This window comes from Hyperolius riggenbachi, chromosome 10 (assembly GCF_040937935.1).
Source record: "Hyperolius riggenbachi isolate aHypRig1 chromosome 10, aHypRig1.pri, whole genome shotgun sequence".
NCBI lineage: Eukaryota > Metazoa > Chordata > Amphibia > Anura > Hyperoliidae > Hyperolius > Hyperolius riggenbachi.
Genome location: NC_090655.1, coordinates 3,497,733 through 3,520,598, shown reverse-complemented (window position 1 = coordinate 3,520,598; position 22,866 = coordinate 3,497,733).

Genomic DNA, 22,866 nt, shown 5'->3' with positions numbered 1-22,866 from the left:
TAGAGTAAGGCTTTGCAGAGAAGAGTGGACCTCTGTCGCATGAAACACAGGAGAGGTGAGTCCTTGTTACCTGCCTGGATGCTGCTATTTCTGGAGAGGAGAGCGCTGAAGGGGGAGCTCAAGGTGAGAAAGGGGGGAGTCGGGCCCCCCTCCCCGCCGCTGTGTGTGCCCAGAGCTTCCCCCTCATAACCCTGAGGAACCTATAACTGGTTATCTATTCTGGGGGCACCTATAGCTGGATACTTATACTGGGGGCACCTATACCTGACTACCTATACTGGGGCACCTATACCTGGCTACCTATACTGGGGGCACCTATACCAGGCTACCTATTCTGGGGGCACCTATACCTGGCTACCTATACTGGGGGCACCTATACCAGGCTACCTATTCTGGGGGCACCTATACCTGGCTACCTATTCTGGGGGCACCTATACCAGGCTACCTATTCTGGGGGCACCTATACCTGGCTACCTATTCTGGGGGCACCTATACCTGGCTACCTATTCTGGGGGCACCTATACCTGGCTACCTATATTGGGGGCACCTATTCCTGGCTACCTATTCTGGGGGCACCTATACCTGGCTACCTATACTGGGGGCACCTATACCTGGCTACCTATACTGGGGGCACCTATACCAGGCTACCTATTCTGGGGGCACCTATACCTGGCTACCTATTCTGGGGGCACCTATACCAGGCTACCTATTCTGGGGGCACCTATACCTGGCTACCTATTCTGGGGGCACCTATACCTGGCTACCTATTCTGGGGGCACCTATACCTGGCTACCTATATTGGGGGCACCTATTCCTGGCTACCTATTCTGGGGGCACCTATACCTGGCTACCTATTCTGGGGGCACCTATACCTGGCTACCTATTCTGGGGGCACCTATACCATGCTACCTATACTGGGGGCACCTATACCTGGCTACCTATTCTGGGGGCACCTATACCTGGCTACCCATTCTGGGAGCACCTATACCAGGCTACCTATACTGGGGGCACCTATACCTGGCTACCTATACTGGAGCACCTATACCTGGCTACCCATACTGGGGGTACCTATACCTGGCTACCTATACTGGGGCACCTATACCTGGCTACCTATACTGGGGGCACCTATACCTGGCTACCTATACTGGGGGCATTTATAGCTGGATACTTATACTGGGGGCAGCTATACCTGTCTACCTATACTGGGGGCAGCTATACCTGTCTACCTATACTGGGGGCACCTATACCTGGCTACCTATACTGGGGCACCTATACCTGGCTACCTATACTGGGGGAAGCTATACCTGGCTACCTATACTGGGACACCTATACCTGGCTACCTATACTGGGGGCACCTATACCTGGCTACCTATACTGGGGGCAGCTATACCTGTCTACCTATACTGGGGGCACCTATACCTGGCTACCTATACTGGGGCACCTATGCCTGGTTACCTATACTGGGGCACCTATACCTGGCTACCTATACTGGGGCACCTGTACCTGGCTACCTATACTGGGGCACCTATACCTGGCTACCTATACTGGGGGCATCTATAACTGGATACTTATACTGGGGGCACCTATACCTGGCTACCTATACTGGGGGCACCTATACCTGGCTACCTATACTGGGGGCACCTATACCTGGATGCCTATACTGGGGCACCTATACCTGGCTACCTATACTGGGGCACCTATACCTGACTACCTATACTGGGGCACCTATACCTGGCTACCTATTCTGGGGGCACCTATACCTGGCTACCTATTCTGGGGGCACCTATACCATGCTACCTATACTGGGGGCACCTATACCTGGCTACCTATTCTGGGGGCACCTATACCTGGCTACCCATTCTGGGAGCACCTATACCAGACTACCTATACTGGGGGCACCTATACCTGGCTACCTATACTGGGGCACCTATACCTGGCTACCTATACTGGGGGCACCTATACCTGGCTACCTATACTGGGGCACCTATACCTGGCTACCTATACTGGGGGCATTTATAGCTGGATACTTATACTGGGGGCAGCTATACCTGTCTACCTATACTGGGGGCACCTATACCTGGCTACCTATACTGGGGCACCTATACCTGGCTACCTATACTGGGGAAGCTATACCTGGCTACCTATACTGGGACACCTATACCTGTCTACCTATACTGGGGGCACCTATACCTGGCTACCTTTACTGGGGCACCTATGCCTGGTTACCTATACTGGGGCACCTATACCTGGCTACCTATACTGGGGCACCTGTACCTGGCTACCTATACTGGGGCACCTATACCTGGCTACCTATTTTGGGGGCACCTATACCTAGCTACCTATACTGGGGGCACCTATACCTGGCTACCCATTCTGGGAGCACCTATACCAGGCTACCTATACTGGGGCACCTGTACCTGGCTACCTATACTGGGGCACCTATGCCTGGCTACCTATACTGGGGGCATCTATAACTGGATACTTATACTGGGGGCACCTATACCTGGCTACCTATACTGGGGGCACCTATACCTGGCTACCTATACTGGGGGCACCTATACCTGGATGCCTATACTGGGGCACCTATACCTGGCTACCTATACTGGGGCACCTATACCTGGCTACCTATACTGGCGGCACCTATAGCTGGATACTTATACTGGGGGCACCTATACCTGGCTACCTATACTGGGGGCACCTATACCTGGCCACCTGTACTGTGGGCACCTATACCTGGCTACTTATACTGGGGGCACCTATACCTGGCTACTTATACTGGGTGCACCTATACCTAGCTACCTATACTGGGGGCACCTATACCTGGCTACCTATACTGGGGGCACCTATACCTGGCTACTTATACTGGGGGCACCTATACCTGGCTACTTATACTGGGTGCACCTATACCTAGCTACCTATACTGGGGGCACCTATACCTGGCTACCTATACTGGGGGCACCTATACCTGGATGCCAATACTGGGGCACTTATTCCTGGCTGCCTATACTGGGGGCACCTATTCCTGGCTATCTATACTGGGGGCACCTATACCTGGCTACCTATACTGGGGGCACCTATGCCTGGCTACCTATAATGGGGGCACCTATAGCTGACTACCTATACTGGGGGCATCTATGCCTAGCTACCTATACTGGGGGCACCAATACCTGGCTACCTATACTGGGGCACCTATACCTGGCTACATATACTGGGGGCACCTATACCTGGCTACCTATACTGGGGACACCTATACCTGGCTACCTATACTGGGGGCACCTATACCTGGCTACCTATACTGGGGGCATCTATGCCTAGCTACCTATACTGGGGGCACCAATACCTGGCTACCTATACTGGGGCACCAATACCTGGCTACCTATACTGGGGCACCTATACCTGGCTACCTATACTGGGGGCACCTATACCTGGCTACCTATACTGGGGGCATCTATGCCTAGCTACCTATACTGGGGGCACCAATACCTGGCTACCTATACTGGGGCACCTATACCTGGCTACATATACTGGGGGCACCTATACCTGACTACCTATACTAGGGCACGTGTGCCTGGGTATCTATACTGGGGGCACCTATACCTGGCTATCTATACTGGGGGCACCTACAGCTGGCTACCTAATATACCCGGTTACCTATACTGTAAGGTTTTTTTTTAATATCCTGACTGGCCTTTCTTTCTTTTTTTTTTTGGGAGGGGGGGGTGGGGGGGGGGGTGATTTCTAGTTATGCCTATGATGGGTACAATTGTTAATCCGATCAGTTTATTTTTGCCTTGGGTTTCTTTTAATGGTTTAAATATTATTCAACTACAATACAGACAACATTTTTCATTGCAGCGGATGATATCCAGAAGCTTCTCCTCTGTGCGGGATCAGCCCAATTAGCTCGTTCACTCCACGGTCATTATTATTATGACATCTTATGGAAATTAACATGTATAACTTTGATGTCGGTACAGAGGATGCTTCAGCCTCATGTTATTGATGATCCTTCCAGAGATCCATCTCGTAAGCCGCGATCTCTGCAGATAATCATCCACAGAGTTCACGTCTTGAGAGTTCCAATCGATAGATCTGCCGTTGTGCAAACAATCCATAGACTGATGGACACATCTTATTACTGTGCTTATGAGAGACGATATCCAACATGAACCTCAGTAAGTAGATAAAAGCTAAGACAGTGTGATGTAGATACGCTGTGTACAGACAAGAAACGCCTGCAGGCAATCAGGGCAAACACAGCAACATGGAATACAAATAGTATTCATGGGAGTAAAACTCAGGACTCCAACACTGCAAAACACGTTATTCACGTAATATACATGATATGTTATGCTGCAGTGCCCTGATATTACGCATGACTCACTCCCATCAGAAGCCAGGAACACCACGTCCATCTACCGGAGTGTATAAAAATGTGCTCCTTTGTGCTACAGGTGGCATTGTACACTGCAGTGGGTAACATTCCTCCTGCCTTCCATTGCCAGAGTCCAAGGTCTAGCCAGAATACTATCTGCATCGAGCTTGTATGTTCTCCCCATGTTAGTCTGGGATTAGGTTGTGAGCTCCTCTGAGGACAGTCAGTGACATGACCATGTACTCTGTATTGTGCTGCAGAAGATGTCAGTGCTATATAAATACATAATAACAATATGGTAGGACATTACACAATGACTATGGTAGGATTAGACTGTGAGCTCCTCTGAGGACAGTCCGTGACATGACTATGTACTCTGTAATGTGCTGCAGAAGATGTCAGTGCTATATAAATACATAATAATAATATGGTAGGACATTACACTATGACTATGGTAGGATTAGACTGTGAGCTCCTCTGAGGACAGTCCGTGACATGACTATGTACTCTGTAATGTGCTGCAGAAGATGTCGGTGCTATATAAATACATAATAATAATATGGTAGGACATATGACTATGACTATGGTAGGATTATAGTGTGAGCTCCCCTGAGGACAGTCAGTGACATGACTATTTACTCTGTAATGTGCTGCAGAAGAGGTCAGTGCTATATAAATACATAATAATAATATGGCAGGACATTAGACTATGACTATGGTAGGATTAGAGTGTGAGCTCCTCTGAGGACAGTCCGTGACATGACTATGTACTCTGTAATGTGCTGCAGAAGATGTCAGTGCTATATAAATACATAATAACAATATGGTAGGACATTACACAATGACTATGGTAGGATTAGACTGTGAGCTCCTCTGAGGACAGTCCGTGACATGACTATGTACTCTGTAATGTGCTGCAGAAGATGTCGGTGCTATATAAATACATAATAATAATATGGTAGGACATATGACTATGGTAGGATTAGAGTGTGAGCTCCTCTGAGGCCAGTCAGTGACATGACTATGTACTCTGTAATGTGCTGCAGAAGATGTCAGTGCTATATGAATACATAATAATAATATGGTAGGACATTAGACTATGACTATGGTAGGATTAGAGTGTGAGCTCCTCTGAGGACAGTCAGTGACATGACTATGTACTCTGTAATGTGCTGCAGAAGATGTCAGTGCTATATAAATACATAATAATATGGTAGGACATTAGACTATGACTATGGTAGGATTAGATTGTGAGCTCCTCTGAGGACAGTCAGTGACATGTCTATGTACTCTGCAAAGTGCTGCAGAAGATGTCAGTGCTATATAAATACATAATAACAATATGGTAGGACATTACACAATGACTATAGTAGTATTCGATTGTGAGCTCCCCTGAGGACAGTCAGTGACATGACTATGTACTCTGTAATGTGCTGCAGGAGATGTCAGTGCTATATAAATACATAATAATAATATGGTAGGACATTACACTATGACTATGGTAGGATTAGAGTGTGAGCTCCTCTGAGGACAGTCAGTGACATGACTATGTACTCTGTAATGTGCTGCAGGAGATGTCAGTGCTATATAAATACATAATAATAATAATATGGTAGGACATTAGACTAGGACTATGGTAGGATTAGATTGTGAGCTCCCCTGAGGACAGTCAGTGACATGACTATGTACTCTGTAAAGTGCTGCAGGAGATGTCAGTGCTGTATAAATACATAATAATATAGTAGGACATTACACTATGACTATGGTAGGATTAGAGTTTGAGCTCCTCTGCGGACAGTCAGTGACATGACTATGTACTCTGTAAGGTGCTGCAGAAGATGTCAGTGCTATATAAATACATAATAATATGGTAGGACATTAGACTATGACTATGGTAGGATTAGATTGTGAGCTCCTCTGAGGACAGTCAGTGACATGACTATGTACTCTGTAATGTGCTGCAGAAGATGTCAGTGCTATATAAATACATAATAATATGGTAGGACATTAGACTATGACTATGGTAGGATTAGATTGTGAGCTCCTCTGAGGACAGTCAGTGACATGACTATGTACTCTGTAATGTTCTGCAGGAGATGTCAGTGCTATATAAATACATAATAATAATATGGTAGGACATTAGACTATGACTATGGTAGGATCAGATTGTGAGCTCCTCTGAGGACAGTCAGTGACATGTCTATGTACTCTGTAAAGTGCTGCAGAAGATGTCAGTGCTATATAAATACATAATAACAATATGGTAGGACATGACACAATGACTATAGTAGGATTAGATTGTGAGCTCCCCTGAGGACAGTCAGTGACATGACTATGTACTCTGTAATGTGCTGCAGGAGATGTCAGTGCTATATAAATACATAATAATAATATGGTAGGACATTACACTATGACTATGGTAGGATTAGAGTGTGAGCTCCTCTGAGGACAGTCAGTGACATGACTATGTACTCTGTAATGTGCTGCAGGAGATGTCAGTGCTATATAAATACATAATAATAATAATATGGTAGGACATTAGACTAGGACTATGGTAGGATTAGATTGTGAGCTCCCCTGAGGACAGTCAGTTACATGACTATGTACTCTGTAAAGTGCTGCAGGAGATGTCAGTGCTGTATAAATACATAATAATATAGTAGGACATTACACTATGACTATGGTAGGATTAGAGTTTGAGCTCCTCTGCGGACAGTCAGTGAAATGACTATGTACTCTGTAATGTGCTGCAGAAGATGTCAGTGCTATATAAATACATAATAATAATATGGTAGGACATTAGACTATGACTATGGCAGGGATTAGAGTGTGAGCTCCTCTGAGGACAGTGAGTGACATGACTATGTACCCTGTAATGTGCTGCAGGAGATGTCAGTGCTATATAAATACAGAATAATAATAATAATATGGTAGGACATTACACTATGACTATGGTAGGATTGGATTGTGAGCTCCTCTGAGGGCAGTCAGTAACATGACTATGTACTCTGTAATGTGCTGCAGGAAATGTCAGTGCTATATAAACACATAATAATAATATGGTAGGACATTAGACTATTACTATGGTAGGATTAGACTGTGAGCTCCTCTGAGGACAGTCAGTGACATGACTATGTACTCTGTAATGTGCTGCAGAAGATGTCAGTGCTATATAAATATATAATAATAATATGGTAGGACATTATACTCTGACCATGGTAGGATTAGATTGTGAGCTCCTCTGAGGACAGTGAGTGACATGACTATGTACTCTGTAATGTGCTGCAGAAGATGTCAGTGCTATATAAATACATAATAATAATATGGTAGGACATTACACTATGACAATGATAGGATCAGATTGTGAGCTCCTCTGAGGACAGTAAGTGAAATGACTATGTACTCTGTAATGTGCTGCAGAAGATGTCAGTGCTATATAAATACATAATAATAATATGGTAGGACATTAGACTATGACTATGGCAGGGATTAGAGTGTGAGCTCCTCTGAGGACAGTGAGTGACATGACTATGTACTCTGTAATGTGCTGCAGAAGATGTCAGTGCTATATAAATACATAATAATAATATGGTAGGACATTAGACTATGACTATGGCAGGGATTAGAGTGTGAGCTCCTCTGAGGACAGTGAGTGACATGACTATGTACTCTGTAATGTGCTGCAGAAGATGTCAGTGCTATATAAATACATAATAATAATAATATGGTAGGACATTACACTATGACTATGGCAGGGATTAGATTGTGAGCTCCTCTGAGGACAGTGAGTGACATGACTATGTACTCTGTAAAGTGCTGCAGGAGATGTCAGTGCTGTATAAATACATAATAATATAGTAGGACATTACACTATGACTATGGTAGGATTAGAGTTTGAGCTCCTCTGCGGACAGTCAGTGACATGACTATGTACTCTGTAATGTGCTGCAGAAGATGTCAGTGCTATATAAATACATAATAATAATGTGGTAGGACATTAGACTATGACTATGGTAGGATTAGACTGTGAGCTCCTCTGAGGACAGTCAGTGACATGACTATGTACTCTGTAAAGTGCTGCAGGAGATGTCAGTGCTGTATAAATACATAATAATATAGTAGGACATTACACTATGACTATGGTAGGATTAGAGTTTGAGCTCCTCTGCGGACAGTCAGTGACATGACTATGTACTCTGTAATGTGCTGCAGAAGATGTCAGTGCTATATAAATACATAATAATAATGTGGTAGGACATTAGACTATGACTATGGTAGGATTAGACTGTGAGCTCCTCTGAGGACAGTCAGTGACATGACTATGTACTCTGTAATGTGCTGCAGGAGATGTCAGTGCTATATAAATACATAATAATAATATGGTAGGACATTAGGCTATGACTATGGTAGGATTAGAGTGTGAGCTCCTCTGAGGACAGTCAGTGACATGACTATGTACTCTGTAAAGTGCTGCAGAAGATGTCAGTGCTATATAAATACATAATAATATAGTAGGATATTACACTATGACTATGGTAGGATTAGAGTGTGAGCTCCTCTGAGGACAGTCAGTGACATGACTATGTACTCTGTAATGTGCTGCAGAAGATGCCAGTGCTATATAAATACATAATAATAATATGGTAGGACATTAGGCTATGACTATGGTAGGATTAGATTGTGAGCTCCTCTGAGGACAGTCGGTGACATGACTATGTACTCTGTAATGTGCTGCAGAGGATGTCAGTGCTATATAAATACATAATAATAATATGGTAGGACATTACACTATGACAATGATAGGATCAGATTGTGAGCTCCTCTGAGGACAGTAAGTGAAATGACTATGTACTCTGTAATGTGCTGCAGAAGATGTCAGTGCTATATAAATACATAATAATAATATGGTAGGACATTAGACTATGACTATGGCAGGGATTAGAGTGTGAGCTCCTCTGAGGACAGTGAGTGACATGACTATGTACTCTGTAATGTGCTGCAGAAGATGTCAGTGCTATATAAATACATAATAATAATATGGTAGGACATTAGACTATGACTATGGCAGGGATTAGAGTGTGAGCTCCTCTGAGGACAGTGAGTGACATGACTATGTACTCTGTAATGTGCTGCAGAAGATGTCAGTGCTATATAAATACATAATAATAATAATATGGTAGGACATTACACTATGACTATGGCAGGGATTAGATTGTGAGCTCCTCTGAGGACAGTGAGTGACATGACTATGTACTCTGTAAAGTGCTGCAGGAGATGTCAGTGCTGTATAAATACATAATAATATAGTAGGACATTACACTATGACTATGGTAGGATTAGAGTTTGAGCTCCTCTGCGGACAGTCAGTGACATGACTATGTACTCTGTAATGTGCTGCAGAAGATGTCAGTGCTATATAAATACATAATAATAATGTGGTAGGACATTAGACTATGACTATGGTAGGATTAGACTGTGAGCTCCTCTGAGGACAGTCAGTGACATGACTATGTACTCTGTAAAGTGCTGCAGGAGATGTCAGTGCTGTATAAATACATAATAATATGGTAGGACATTACACTATGACTATGGTAGGATTAGAGTTTGAGCTCCTCTGCGGACAGTCAGTGACATGACTATGTACTCTGTAATGTGCTGCAGAAGATGTCAGTGCTATATAAATACATAATAATAATGTGGTAGGACATTAGACTATGACTATGGTAGGATTAGACTGTGAGCTCCTCTGAGGACAGTCAGTGACATGACTATGTACTCTGTAATGTGCTGCAGGAGATGTCAGTGCTATATAAATACATAATAATAATATGCAGTGGCGGCGCCACGCTGGGGCTTACCCAGGCTTAAGCCCCAGCTGGCAGCTCATTAGCCCCCCTCAAAGCCCCCCCGCCGCCGCCGGCTGTGTCCGACCCGACCTGGCTCAGCTGCACTGCAGTGAGCGAGGGCTGCCTGAAGTCTGGGAGGAGGGCGACTGGGCAAGAGCTTGGGCTGGCACCCACCCCAGCAGCGATCCCACGGACCCACCCACCCTGGCTGGCCGGCCGACATCTGTCCTGGGCCGGGCCGGGCGCAGGCTCAGCTGAGTAAGTCATGCAGAGCGCGGCCCGCCCCAGGGGTAACGTCGTGGTGAGTGGCAACTCGCCGGCGCCGCGTAGTATAGCGGCGCCGCGTTATAAAAGTGTCTGCGTCACAGACAGACTCTCTCTGCGGGGTGGCCGGGCTAGTCACGCTGCCTGTCACTGTGTGTCACACTGACACAGACACGCCACCGACACACGGACAGGACAGCGGCAGCGGGGCTGGACTCTCTGGACCCTCTGGACCTCACCTGGCTGACACACTGACACAGCCAGGCTAGCCAGGCAGCAGCCAGCAGGAGCAGGAGGACTCGGAACTCCGCGACAACTCCAGGTGGGTGCGGTGGGCGGTGGCTCCTCTCCCAGAGTCCCAGTCAACTGCCAAATTGTCTCTTTCTGCCGCAGCCCCCCCAGGCCTCCTGAGCCTAGCACCAGCAGCACCACCACCAACAACCCCCAGGCCCCAGGCCTGACTCTGGGGCCCCAGTCCACCAGCCAGGCCTGAGCTGCCCTTGGGCCCCCCATCCCACCACCACCAGCCAGGCCTGAGGTGCCCTGGGCCCCCCATCCCACCACCACCAGCCAGGCCTGAGGCCTTCCCACCAGGCCTGAGCTGCCCTGGTACCCCCATCCCACCACCACCAGCCAGGCCTGAGGTGCCCTGGGCCCCCCATCCCACCACCACCAACCAGGCCTGAGGCCTTCCCACCAGGCCTGAGCTGCCCTGGTCCCCCCATCCCACCACCACCAGCCAGGCCTGAGGTGCCCTGGGCCCCCCATCCCACCACCACCAGCCAGGCCTGAGGCCTTCCCGCCAGGCCTGAGCTGCCCTGGGCCCCCCATCCCACCACCACCAGCCAGGCCTGAGGTGCCCTGGGCCCCCCATCCCACCACCACCAGCCAGGCCTGAGGCCTTCCCACCAGGCCTGAGCTGCCCTGGGACCCCAATCCCACCACCACCAGCCAGGCCTGAGCTGCCCTGGGCCCCCCATCCCACCAGCCAGGCCTGAGGCCTTCCCGCCAGGCCTGAGCTGCCCTGGGGCCCCCAGCCCACCATCACTAGCCTGACTACATATACTGGGGACACTGGCTGTCTGTCATTATGTGCATTAACTGGTGAAACGCTGTCTCTCATTACATGCATTTACTAGGGAAACGCTGTCTGTCATTATGTGCATTAACTGGTGAAAAGCTGTCTCTTATGTGCATTTAATGGGGAAACTCTGTCTGTCATTACGTACATTAACTGGCAAAAAGCTGTCTCTTTATGTGCATTTACTGCAGAAACGCTGTCTGTCATTACGTGCATTTACTGGTGAAAAGCTCTCTTATGTGCATTTAATGGGGAAACGCTGTCTGTTATTACGTGCATTTACTGGTGAAAAGCTGTCTGTCATTACGTGCGTTAGCTGGTGTAAAGCTGTCTCTTATGTGCATTTACTGGTGAAAAGCTGTCTCTTATGGGCATTAACTGGTGAAAGGCTGTCTGTCATTATGTGCATTAACTGGTGAAAAGCTGTCTCTTATGTGCATTTACTGGGGAAACGCAGTCTATCATTATGTGCATTAACTGGTGAAAAGCTGTCCCTTATGTGCATTTACTGGGGAAACGCAGTCTATCATTATGTGCATTAACTGGTGAAAAGCTGTCCCTTATGTGCATTTACTGGGGAAACGCAGTCTATCATTATGTGCATTTACTGGTGAAAAGCTCTCTTATGTGCATTTAATGGGGAAACGCTGTCTGTTATTACGTGCATTTACTGGTGAAAAGCTGTCTGTCATTACGTGCGTTAGCTGGTGTAAAGCTGTCTCTTATGTGCATTTACTGGTGAAAAGCTGTCTCTTATGGGCATTAACTGGTGAAAGGCAGTCTATCATTATGTGAATTAACTGGTGAAAAGCTGTCTCTTATGTGCATTTAATGGGGAAACGCTGTCTGTCATTATGTGCGTTTACTTCATTTTTTTTTCCATGTAACTACGTTAGCTGGTACAACTACATTACAGTTAGCCCCGCCCACATGACATCATGACCACGCCCAATCTTTCGCCGCGGCGCGCTTGGCGCGCCGCAAATCCCCCCCCCAAGCCCGGCCTGCCAGCCCTCGTGCCCCCTTTGAGCCCCCCCAAAAATCTAAAGCTGGAGCCGCCACTGATAATATGGTAGGACATTAGGCTATGACTATGGTAGGATTAGAGTGTGAGCTCCTCTGAGGACAGTCAGTGACATGACTATGTACTCTGTAAAGTGCTGCAGAAGATGTCAGTGCTATATAAATACATAATAATATAGTAGGATATTACACTATGACTATGGTAGGATTAGAGTGTGAGCTCCTCTGAGGACAGTCAGTGACATGACTATGTACTCTGTAATGTGCTGCAGAAGATGCCAGTGCTATATAAATACATAATAATAATATGGTAGGACATTAGGCTATCACTATGGTAGGATTAGATTGTGAGCTCCTCTGAGGACAGTCGGTGACATGACTATGTACTCTGTAATGTGCTGCAGAAGATGTCAGTGCTATATAAATACATAATAATAATATGGTAGGACATTAGATGATGACTATGGTAGGATTATACCTAGTACACCCGATGAGATTTTCAGGCAGATTTCCTGCCAGTTCGATTATTTTCAACATGTCCGATCTGATTTCGATCGATTTTCCGTTCACTGCTACAGAAAATCGATCGGAAAATAGATCGAAATCAGATCGGACATGTTGAAAATAATCGAACTGGCAGGAAATCTGCCTGAAACTAATAACACATTTATAAATAACTCACACTACAGCTTGCTTACTTTATATAGTTCTTCACTATTCTCCAGATATTTCATCTCTACGTCTTTCTTTCCTGTGCTTTTTTTATTTTACACTTTGATATCTGGAAGGTTCTCCGTTAGCTTCCATCTCAGACTTCCCGTTATTGAGTCTCTTTGCCGGTCACTGCTTTAGGCCTGGTTTACACTGGCATTAAAAATGTCCGCTTTGCGGAACTAAACAGACCAGATCCTAACGGATGTCAATGGATCCTATGTTAATGAAAAGAATCCATTCGCATTGCTCCGCTAGAACCAGGCCCGGATTTACCTCACAGGAGTCTATAGGAACAGGTGTCCTGGCACCTTAGACTCCGCCCTCCATGAACCTACAAACCCCTGCCGAACCGCACCGTAAGTGTGCTCACTGGCCCAGCTTTCACTTCTCCCTTACTTCCCTTGCCCATCATAGAGGTAGCTACAGGTGCCCCTTAGTATTAGGTAGCCAGTTACCCTCACTATTAGGTAGCTAGAGATGCCCCTGCCTGAAGGGAGAGCTCATCAGTGGAATGCAGAGAGCCAGGTGAGTAACCTCTCATTTTACACTCCTATCAGGACTTTGTATAGGGAAGGAGGAAGAGAGGCGCTCGGGAGGCGCTCGGGAGGGGAGTGAGCCTCGTTTCCATCATCAGGCGCCTCTAGGCATGTGCCTACACTGCCTTAGAACCATTCAGTTCAGGGGCCGGGGACCGCAAGTTTGGGGAGGGAGTGATTTTTTTGATTGACAGACACATCGCATTGACCATGCGCTAACGGAACGGAGGAGTCTGGTAGAGGCCTGCATTGGGTCAGGTACCCTGCGGGTTACCCGAAATGAGCGTCGGGTTCCGGTACCCGAACCCAAGGCATATGCACCAAGTGATTATTTTCCACATTTTATCATTTATCATCTAACTCTAATGCTGGGAATACACGGTTAGATAATGCACCAGAATCGAGCCAGCAGCTTGATGCCAGCACGTCTCCGCGGCCGCCCAGATCGATTCCGGGGATCGAGCGCGGAATCGATCTGCCGCGGTGATCGGACACATCGGATATTATCAATCGAGCTATCAGTGGCTCGATTGATAACAAGAAACTCGCCGTGTATGCCCAGCATAAAACAAGGAACTTGTTGAACTTAAAATAAATCCATGATCCAACTCTGTGTAGGAAGAAAGCATTTTGCACAGATCGTCTTTGATCTCAGCATGATTCCAACAGTAAAAGCTATCTAAACAAGTCTATTGTCTCTAATGTCAACCTACAAATACTCATCAAAGGATCTTGTCTCTGCCTGCCCTCCCAAGAAACAATTACAAATTAACACTTCATTAGCACTCCTCCTAGAATCCTTTGGGATACTCAGGAAGAGCAGAAGGGGGCGGAGAGGCAGTGGGCCCAAAAACAAATAACACCAGGGAAGCAACAGCAGGGAAAGGGTAACCGCTTTGACAGTGAAGTCTAAACAACATAGCTGTCCCCAGGAAAGCTCAATCACAGCCACACTCTGCAATGCCAGATCAATAAATAATAAAACAGCAACTATACAAGACCTAATAGAGCTCTCTGATTTGACCTTTTTGACGGAGACCTGGCTTGGGAAACATGCAGGCCCAACTCTTGAAGCGGCTGTACTGGTCAATTACTCAGTCTTTCATTGAGAGAGCCTGGAGGCAAGACCGCAAAGGAGGGGCTGTTGCCATATGCTTCAAATCCTCTTTGAGTATAAGGTCCCTGGTCATAGACCTCACTGAATCCTTTGCATGCCTGGCGGTCCAACTCTCAGCAGAGAAAAACATCAACATATTTCTCATATACTGCCCACCAGGTAATGGCTCAGCCTTTTAAGGAAATCTCTGAACTCTTATTCTACCTAACAGTGGAACACCCTAGATGGATCATCCTGGGAGATTTTAATGCATGGGTGGATGACCATGACTCATACCTAGGAAGTGAACTGGGTTTCTCTGAGGCTGTCAACCTCCCCACTCACAAGAAAGGGCACACTCTAGATCTTATATTCCATTCCGGACTTTTAATATCACACATGGAAATAAACCCAGTGGTATGTTCAGACCACCACACCATCCACTATCACACCAGCGATAAAACACAGAGGGAAATAACTCATAACATACCGTTCATTGAAAGATGTCTCATCCCAACACATTCAGAATGTCCTCAACTTTGACGGACATACCAATCATTGCACAGACCCAGATTCCATGATCCTGATGTACAACCATGCTGCGTCATCTGCTTTTGACGTCCTTGCGCCAGTACGCATCAAACGGTCTACACCACTTCACCACTCACGGTGGTTTGATAGCTCACTAAAGACCTAAAGAAAGAATGCAGACTAGAAAGAAAATGGCGAAAATCTCAGAATAATAAAAAGTAAAAAGAGGTCTCTTACCTCTATTGTCAGATACACTGTTGATCTTCGTGAGTTTTGACTCCAAGAGCAACATGTGAAAGGTTATCTGTTCTCTATTGACCTGAGGAAGCGGGCTTGATCCCGTGAAACGTGTAGTCTACAGCATAACCTTTTTTTTTAATAAAGACTCCCTATATCCATCCGTGTGAGTCTTCAATAGAGGTAAGAGACCTTTTTTTTACTTTTTACTTTATAAGCTACCTAATACTATTTGGGCGCCCCCCCACAATCCAGTTCCAGTATCCCTACACCTTCCGGAGGTGTCAACCTCTACTACCCTAAGCGTCGTCGTCTGACCAGTAGAGAGGCCCACAGGAGGAGAGCGACCACCCGCTTCCAGTCAGCCCGGGTGACCGAGCCGGAACGGTCCGATTTTCCCGTAGTCATATACGGTGGTTGCAGGACTGCAACCCTCCCTTGTGAGTATCCAATTATCAGGAAACTTAACCCCCAGGGTACTAACGATACTCCACTATTGGGTTCCCGGTCTTCCTTCTCCCAGCAGACACAGGGACCTCACTTCCAAAGAAGACAGGGGACCCCTCACCTGTAACACAACCTTACAATGCATGAAGCAGAGAGACACAGCAGCAGCTGATGAGTTATTTACACACTATATTGATGCTATATTTGTGCTTCCTATCATTCTGAACACATTTTACTCACAGGAATACAGCCAGTGAAGATTGTTTCTGTATGCTGGATGTGCTGGACGCAGTCCTCCTCCATAGTTATGAGCACAGTGAGAACTGTTCTCTGTAAATGTCATATTTTCTTCACATAAAACATGAAAAGATGAGGAAAAAGCGTTTGTATTGCTATTAGCTAGTAATTACTGGAAATATATGTGGCATTTAGAATTTTAGTTAACTTTGATTGTTGTCCTTTAAGCTGCGGGTTCCAGCCTTTACAGAGGCATCTCCCTCCTGTCTATTGCTTTATTGCTTTTCCTATGTGTGAAGAGATGGAAAATCAGGCAGACATTGATAACCTTCCTTTTTATCTGCCACACTGATCTTTATTAATAACGTGCTCTTTGAAGATGGGATCAGGGCTGCCATTCACCACTGCCTGACAAATGGAAATCACTTAACATTGTCGGGAATGTAGAGAATGATTGGCCCGCCAGAGCAAATAACTGTCCTTTTATTTACATTTCACTTGTGTGCTTATTTCTTACAATATAATCAGAGCTGCTTTTGCTGCTGGGTTCTGGTGAATGATCATTGTTGTGCAGATTGGCTGTACTAATAATAACAGCAATGAAGATAATACCAGTAATAGCCTCGGACTGGGTGACGTTAGTTATGGCTGCCGGCAGGTCAGGGCACCCTCAGGCGTTCTATATTAACAGGTCGGTCACAATGATTTATTATTACAGCACAAATCTCTACAACAATGAAGCTAGCAGTATCCCGCTCTGATTATACAGTAATCACTGAGCACGCAAGTCATATCTGAATGGAAAGACTTTGAATGGTAATTAGAGGAAGCAGATGTGAGAGGAGGGCAGGACTGGGATTAATGCCCAAACCATCCCTTCTTCCTTATAGGAAAAGATCACTATTGCGAAAATTGTAACATTTAAAAATACTGTATGTGTTTACACAATCCTAAACACAATACCGTACAGTATTTCCCAGATTAAAATGCACTATAAATGACTTTTTACCTATTTTCTTGTTACAGTAAGTAGTACAAAGCTGACAGATGTGACAGGTTTTGAGCTAGTCCATTTCCTCATGGGGGGTTTTCAGTATTTCCTTTATGCTTTACAAAAGCACTCCCTGGAAATGATCTATACAAAGATGCTGGCCAGCCTCCCTGCTGTATTGTTAACCGCTGCAATACCTATAGCTGTTTATAAACCTTTAATGACTGCCGCCTGCAGCGGTCGGATGCGATCACTCAGGTGAAAGTTTGGGGCCCCAATGCTCTACAGATGTTTTGCTCTGCCGTTGCCTAGCGATGCATCTGTACAGCTCTATGGCCCCGGAACTGTCGCCCTATTGAACGCATGCGACCGCCACAGACGCGCCGGCTGAGGATAATGGTCAGCCACATGCTCAGCTAGTAATGAAATATGGCATATGGGGTATCATTTGAACCAAGAAGGGCCAATGAATTCATTTTTATGTGTTTTATAACTGTGAGACGTGTTGACATGGGTATTTTCTGCATTTACGTCTAATTGTTCCTCATAAAATAACTATACATTAAAGGGATACTGTAGGGGGTCGGGGGAAAATGAGCTGAACTTACCTGGGGCTTCTAATGGTCCCCCGCAGACATCCTGTGCCCGCGCAGCCACTCACCGATGCTCCGGCCCCGCCTCCGGTTCACTTCTGGAATTTCAGACTTTAAAGTCAGAAAACCACTCCGCCTGCGTTGCCGTGTCCTCGCTCCCGCTGATGTCACCAGGAGCGTACTACGCAGGCACAGACCATACTGGGCCTGCGCTGTGCGCTCTTGATGACATCAGCGGGATCGAGGACACAACAACGCAGGCGCAGTGGTTTTCTGACTTTAAAGTCAGAAATTCCAGAAGTGAACCGGAGGCGGGGCCGGAGCATCGGTGAGTGGCTGCGCGGGCACAGGATGTCTGCGGGGGACCATTAGAAGCCCCAGGTAAGTTCAGCTCATTTTCCCCCGACCCCCTACAGTATCCCTTTAAAATGGTTTAGAGGGAAATATTACCTAAAGAAAGCCTAGATTGTGCTGAAAAACAAACAAGATACATATCACTAAGATTGTATAAGTAATGTAAAAGTTACTGCCAGTGGCATAGCTAGATATTATGAGGTACCATAGCACATTTTTGTGAGGCCATCATATCCAGGCACTCTTGAGCAATGCTACCTGCTGCTTCTCTATGGATATGAGTTGATTGGGCAATTTACATTCTCATGCAATGTACACTGTGTATAGTCCATGGGCACTGAGAGGGTGGAGCAACAAATCAAAGAAAATAGTGATCATATCAACTACCACCTGGGCCCGCTCTTCTCCAGGGCCCCAAAGCAGTTGATATGGCTGCTATGGCTATTGCTATGTCCCTGGTTACTGCGACACAGATACAGTGTAAAAAATTTCAGGAACCTTAAAAAGTATCCAAACCTGAATAAAATCTGTAACGAAAAACCTCCCCTAGGGGGTACTCACCTCGGGTGGGGGAAGCCCCTGGATCCTATTGAGGCTTCCCCCATCCTCCTCGGTCCCACGGTGGAGGCAAAAATCCTCCCGGAGCGGCGGCGATGTAAATATGTACCTTTTGGCTTCAGCGCAGGCGCAGTATCCGCCCTTCTCACGGAGATAGGCGGAAATGGCCGATCTCCGTCGGGCCACTCTACTGCGCAGGACCCGATGGAGATCGGCTATTTTTGCCTATCTCCTTCAGAAGAGCCGCAACAGCGCCCTCCTGCTGGAGCCTGGAAAGGTAAATATTGAAAATGCTGTCGGGCCGCTGTTCGGAGGGCTGCAGCAAGACCCCCATGGGACAGAGGAGGACGGGGAAGCCTCATTAGGACCCTGAGTATTCACCCACCCGAGGTGAGTACCCCCAGGGGAGATTTTTGTTTTTACAGTGTCTCTTAAGCTCGGGTACAAAGTTAGATACTTACCTAAAGAAAGGAAAGCCTTAGGATCCCCTTGAGGCTCCCCTCCCTGCTGTGTTGCCCCCACGGCTGAACGCGGCCCTCAGGACGATTAACCACACACTGGGGCCGCGCAGCTCTTCTTCGTCCAGAGTGGCCACGCAATAGCCAACTCAGCCCGCCCACGCATGCGCAGTAAGCTGGAGCTGCGGGCTCTGTGGTACTGCACATGCGTAGGCGTGCTTGCGTGGCTACTGCTTAACCCCGCCTCAGGAAGAGGAGCTGCGCGGCCCGGTGTGGAGGGGGGCCGCACTCAGCAACAGGGGGAGGGAAGCTTCAATAGGATCCTGAGACTTCCCTCTCTTGCGGTAAGTATCTAATTTTGATCCCGAGCTTCTGCTGGGGATCACTTTAAGATGTAAGAACCGTGGAACGTGAACTGGTTAAATTCAGAGGCGTATCTAGAGGGGTGCAGGCATGGCACATGTCATGGGCGCTGAAGCACCTTGGGCGCTATGGCTGTCCCCTCCTCCCACTGCACCCTCCTCTCGTGCTCCACTACCATACTGAGGGATGCTGCTTGTTACTTATAGTTGGGGTTATAGTTGAGTTACCAATCTATACTGGGGGAGCTACTTATATGGAGGGGTGGGGGGACTCGTCTACATACCTATGCTGGCAGGGGGGCTCCTCTGGCCACCTATACTGGGGTGGACACAACTCTGGATATCCATACTGGAGGGAAACCTCCAGTATGGATATGGGGCGCAATTTCAGTGTTTGCCATAGGCGCCATATTACCCAGATACGCCCCTAGTTAAATTAGACAAGAAAATACTCAAAATAAGTTTGATATACCTTTTATAGCCGCTTTTGAATACTGTTTCCCATGCTAAGTGCTGATAATGTTATAGGTAAGACCGTAAGTGGAAAAATTGTCTCGATAGAGAAAAGTGAATTGAATAAAGCCAGTGTTTATCCAGCAGGGTTAATAGCTCTCTCCAGTAAGGCTGTTCTATTTAATTATCATCATAAGATGAAATCCTCCTGTGAATCACTTGTTCATTTCTATGTGAGGGTCTCAGCTAAGTAAGAGGGGAGAGGACATTACACAACTGACAGAAATCACTTACATCATATAAAGGAACAGTTCTAGCGCCTTCTTTGCACGCTGCTGTATCAGATGTTTTAGCTGGCATACAGTGAGTTATGTGTCACATTGCAGATCGGATGAGAGGGCAAGACACCTGTGTGAACAGACGCTTAAAATATCATAATCAGATCAAACATCAAAGACAGACAAAAGCAACATGCAGGCTACAGTATGTTTCAAACTCTGCCTGGCAATAAACTGAGCTACAAGCTGCCATATTGACTGATTTCTACAAATCATAAGCTGTTCAGTTAGGCCTAGTTTACACTACAAAACGCAATTGCTAAGCGATTAGCAATTTTACAAAGCGATTTCAGAGCGATTTTTAAAGGAATGTGTGTTTTTGCACATTGCTTTTAAAAATCCCTCAGGAACTCTACAATTGCATTTTGGTTCATGTTCATGCTAATTTGGACAACATATGGTAACAGAAACTGAAAGCTGTCCCGTTTTTTCAGTGGGAAAAAATCAGGACCTAGGTCCTGACATCACACTGTGGGAGGGGTTTCACCACACTATGATCTAATCGAGAAAAGGTAAAGATTTCTCATGGGGAAGGGGGTATCAGCTACTGATTGAGATGAAGTTCAGTCCTGGGTTACAGGTCCTCTTTAAGACTGCTCCTGGGTCCAGCTATTCAGTTCATTTCTGGACCATATAATGCTGCTTATGGCAGCAGCTTCATCATTCCTACTACATTTGGCCAATTTACCCAGCCTCCCCTCCCAACACTTCATCTTCATCTTCCACTTTAAAGGGGTTCTCCGGTACATAAAAAAGCTAAAACTGACACTTACCTGGGGCTTCTATCAGCCCCCTGCAGCTGGAATGTCCCGCGCCGTCCTCCTCCGATGCGCCATTCCCCGCCGCCGGGCTATTTATTCGTCTAACTAGACGAATAGAACTGTGGCTGCGTGGCCGGACGTGCTTGCTCCCACGGGCGGCAGAGGGAGCTTACTGCATAGGCGCAGTACAACGTTTTCTTGTACTGCACCTGCGCAGTAGGCTCCGTCTGGCACGATTGGGAGCGCATGCGCGCACGCCCATGGTTGCGCAGCTGTAGTTCTATTCGTCTAGTTAGACGAATAATTAGTCCAGTGCCGGCAGCGGGGAATGGCGCATCGGAGGAGGACGGCGGGGGACATTCCAGCTGCAGGGGGGGCTGATAGAAGCCCCAGGTAAGTGTCAGTTTTAGTTTTTTTATGTACCGGAGAACCCCTTTAAACTAAAATTGCACTCTTGCTTAACTACTTTACCCCAAAGTGGTTTTTACCCTAACGGACGAGAGCGATTTTCACCTTTCAGTGCTCATCCCATTCATTTTCCAATAGCTTAATCACTACTAATCACAATGAACTGATCTACAGTATATCTTGCTTTTTTTCACCACCAATTAGGCTTTTGGGGGTTGATATTTGTTTTCAGTAATTACTTTATTTTCTATGCATTTTAAAGGGAAAAACAAGGAAAGAATGAAAAAATACACTTTCTCTAATTTCATCCCCTATAGTTTTAATATAAACACTGCTACTGTACATAAAACACATTTTATCTGCCTATTTGTCCTGGTTATCACAAGATTTCAATTATGTCCCTAGTACAAAGTATGGTGACAATATAGTATTTGGAAATAAAGGTGTATTTTTTCTATGGTGTTTTTTCTTCTCACTAATCTCACGTGCGCGCGCACGGGAATGTACGCACATGCACGGGAGCGTGGATATGCGGGATCGCACACGTGCACAGGGGCAGCAGCACTGTTTGACTTATGAAAACATCCTGGAGATGTTAACCTCCTTGGCGGTAATCCCGAGCTGAGCTCGGGGTATGCCGCCGGAGGTCGCCGCTCAGGCCCTGCTGGGCCGATTTCAATTCTGTAAAAAGCAGCACACGCAGCCGGCACTTTGCCAGCCGCGTGTGCTGCCCGATCGCCGCCGCTCCGCGGCGATCTGCCGCGTGCAGCGGCGAAAGAGGGTCCCCCCAGCCGCCCGAGCCCAGCGCAGCCGGAACAAACAGTTCCGGCCGGCGCTAGGGGCTGGATCGGGCGGCTCTGACGTCAGGACGTCGACTGACGTCCATGACGTCACTCCGCTCGTCGCCATGGCGACGAGGAAAGCGAAACAAGATAGGCCGCTCATTGCGGCCTATCTTGTTACTTTCGATTGCCGGAGGCGATCGAAAGTACGCTTCCGGAGCGCCCTCTAGTGGGCTTTCATGCAGCCAACTTTCAGTTGGCTGCATGAAATATTTTTTTTTTAATTTAAAAAAAACCCTCCCGCAGCCTCACTGGCAAAATAAATAAACCGCCAGGGAGGTTAAGAGGCTCTAGCAGGACGTTTTTAAATGTCTAGTTGTCATAAAGTGGATAAAAAAATGCTCTGAACATTTACCAGGTC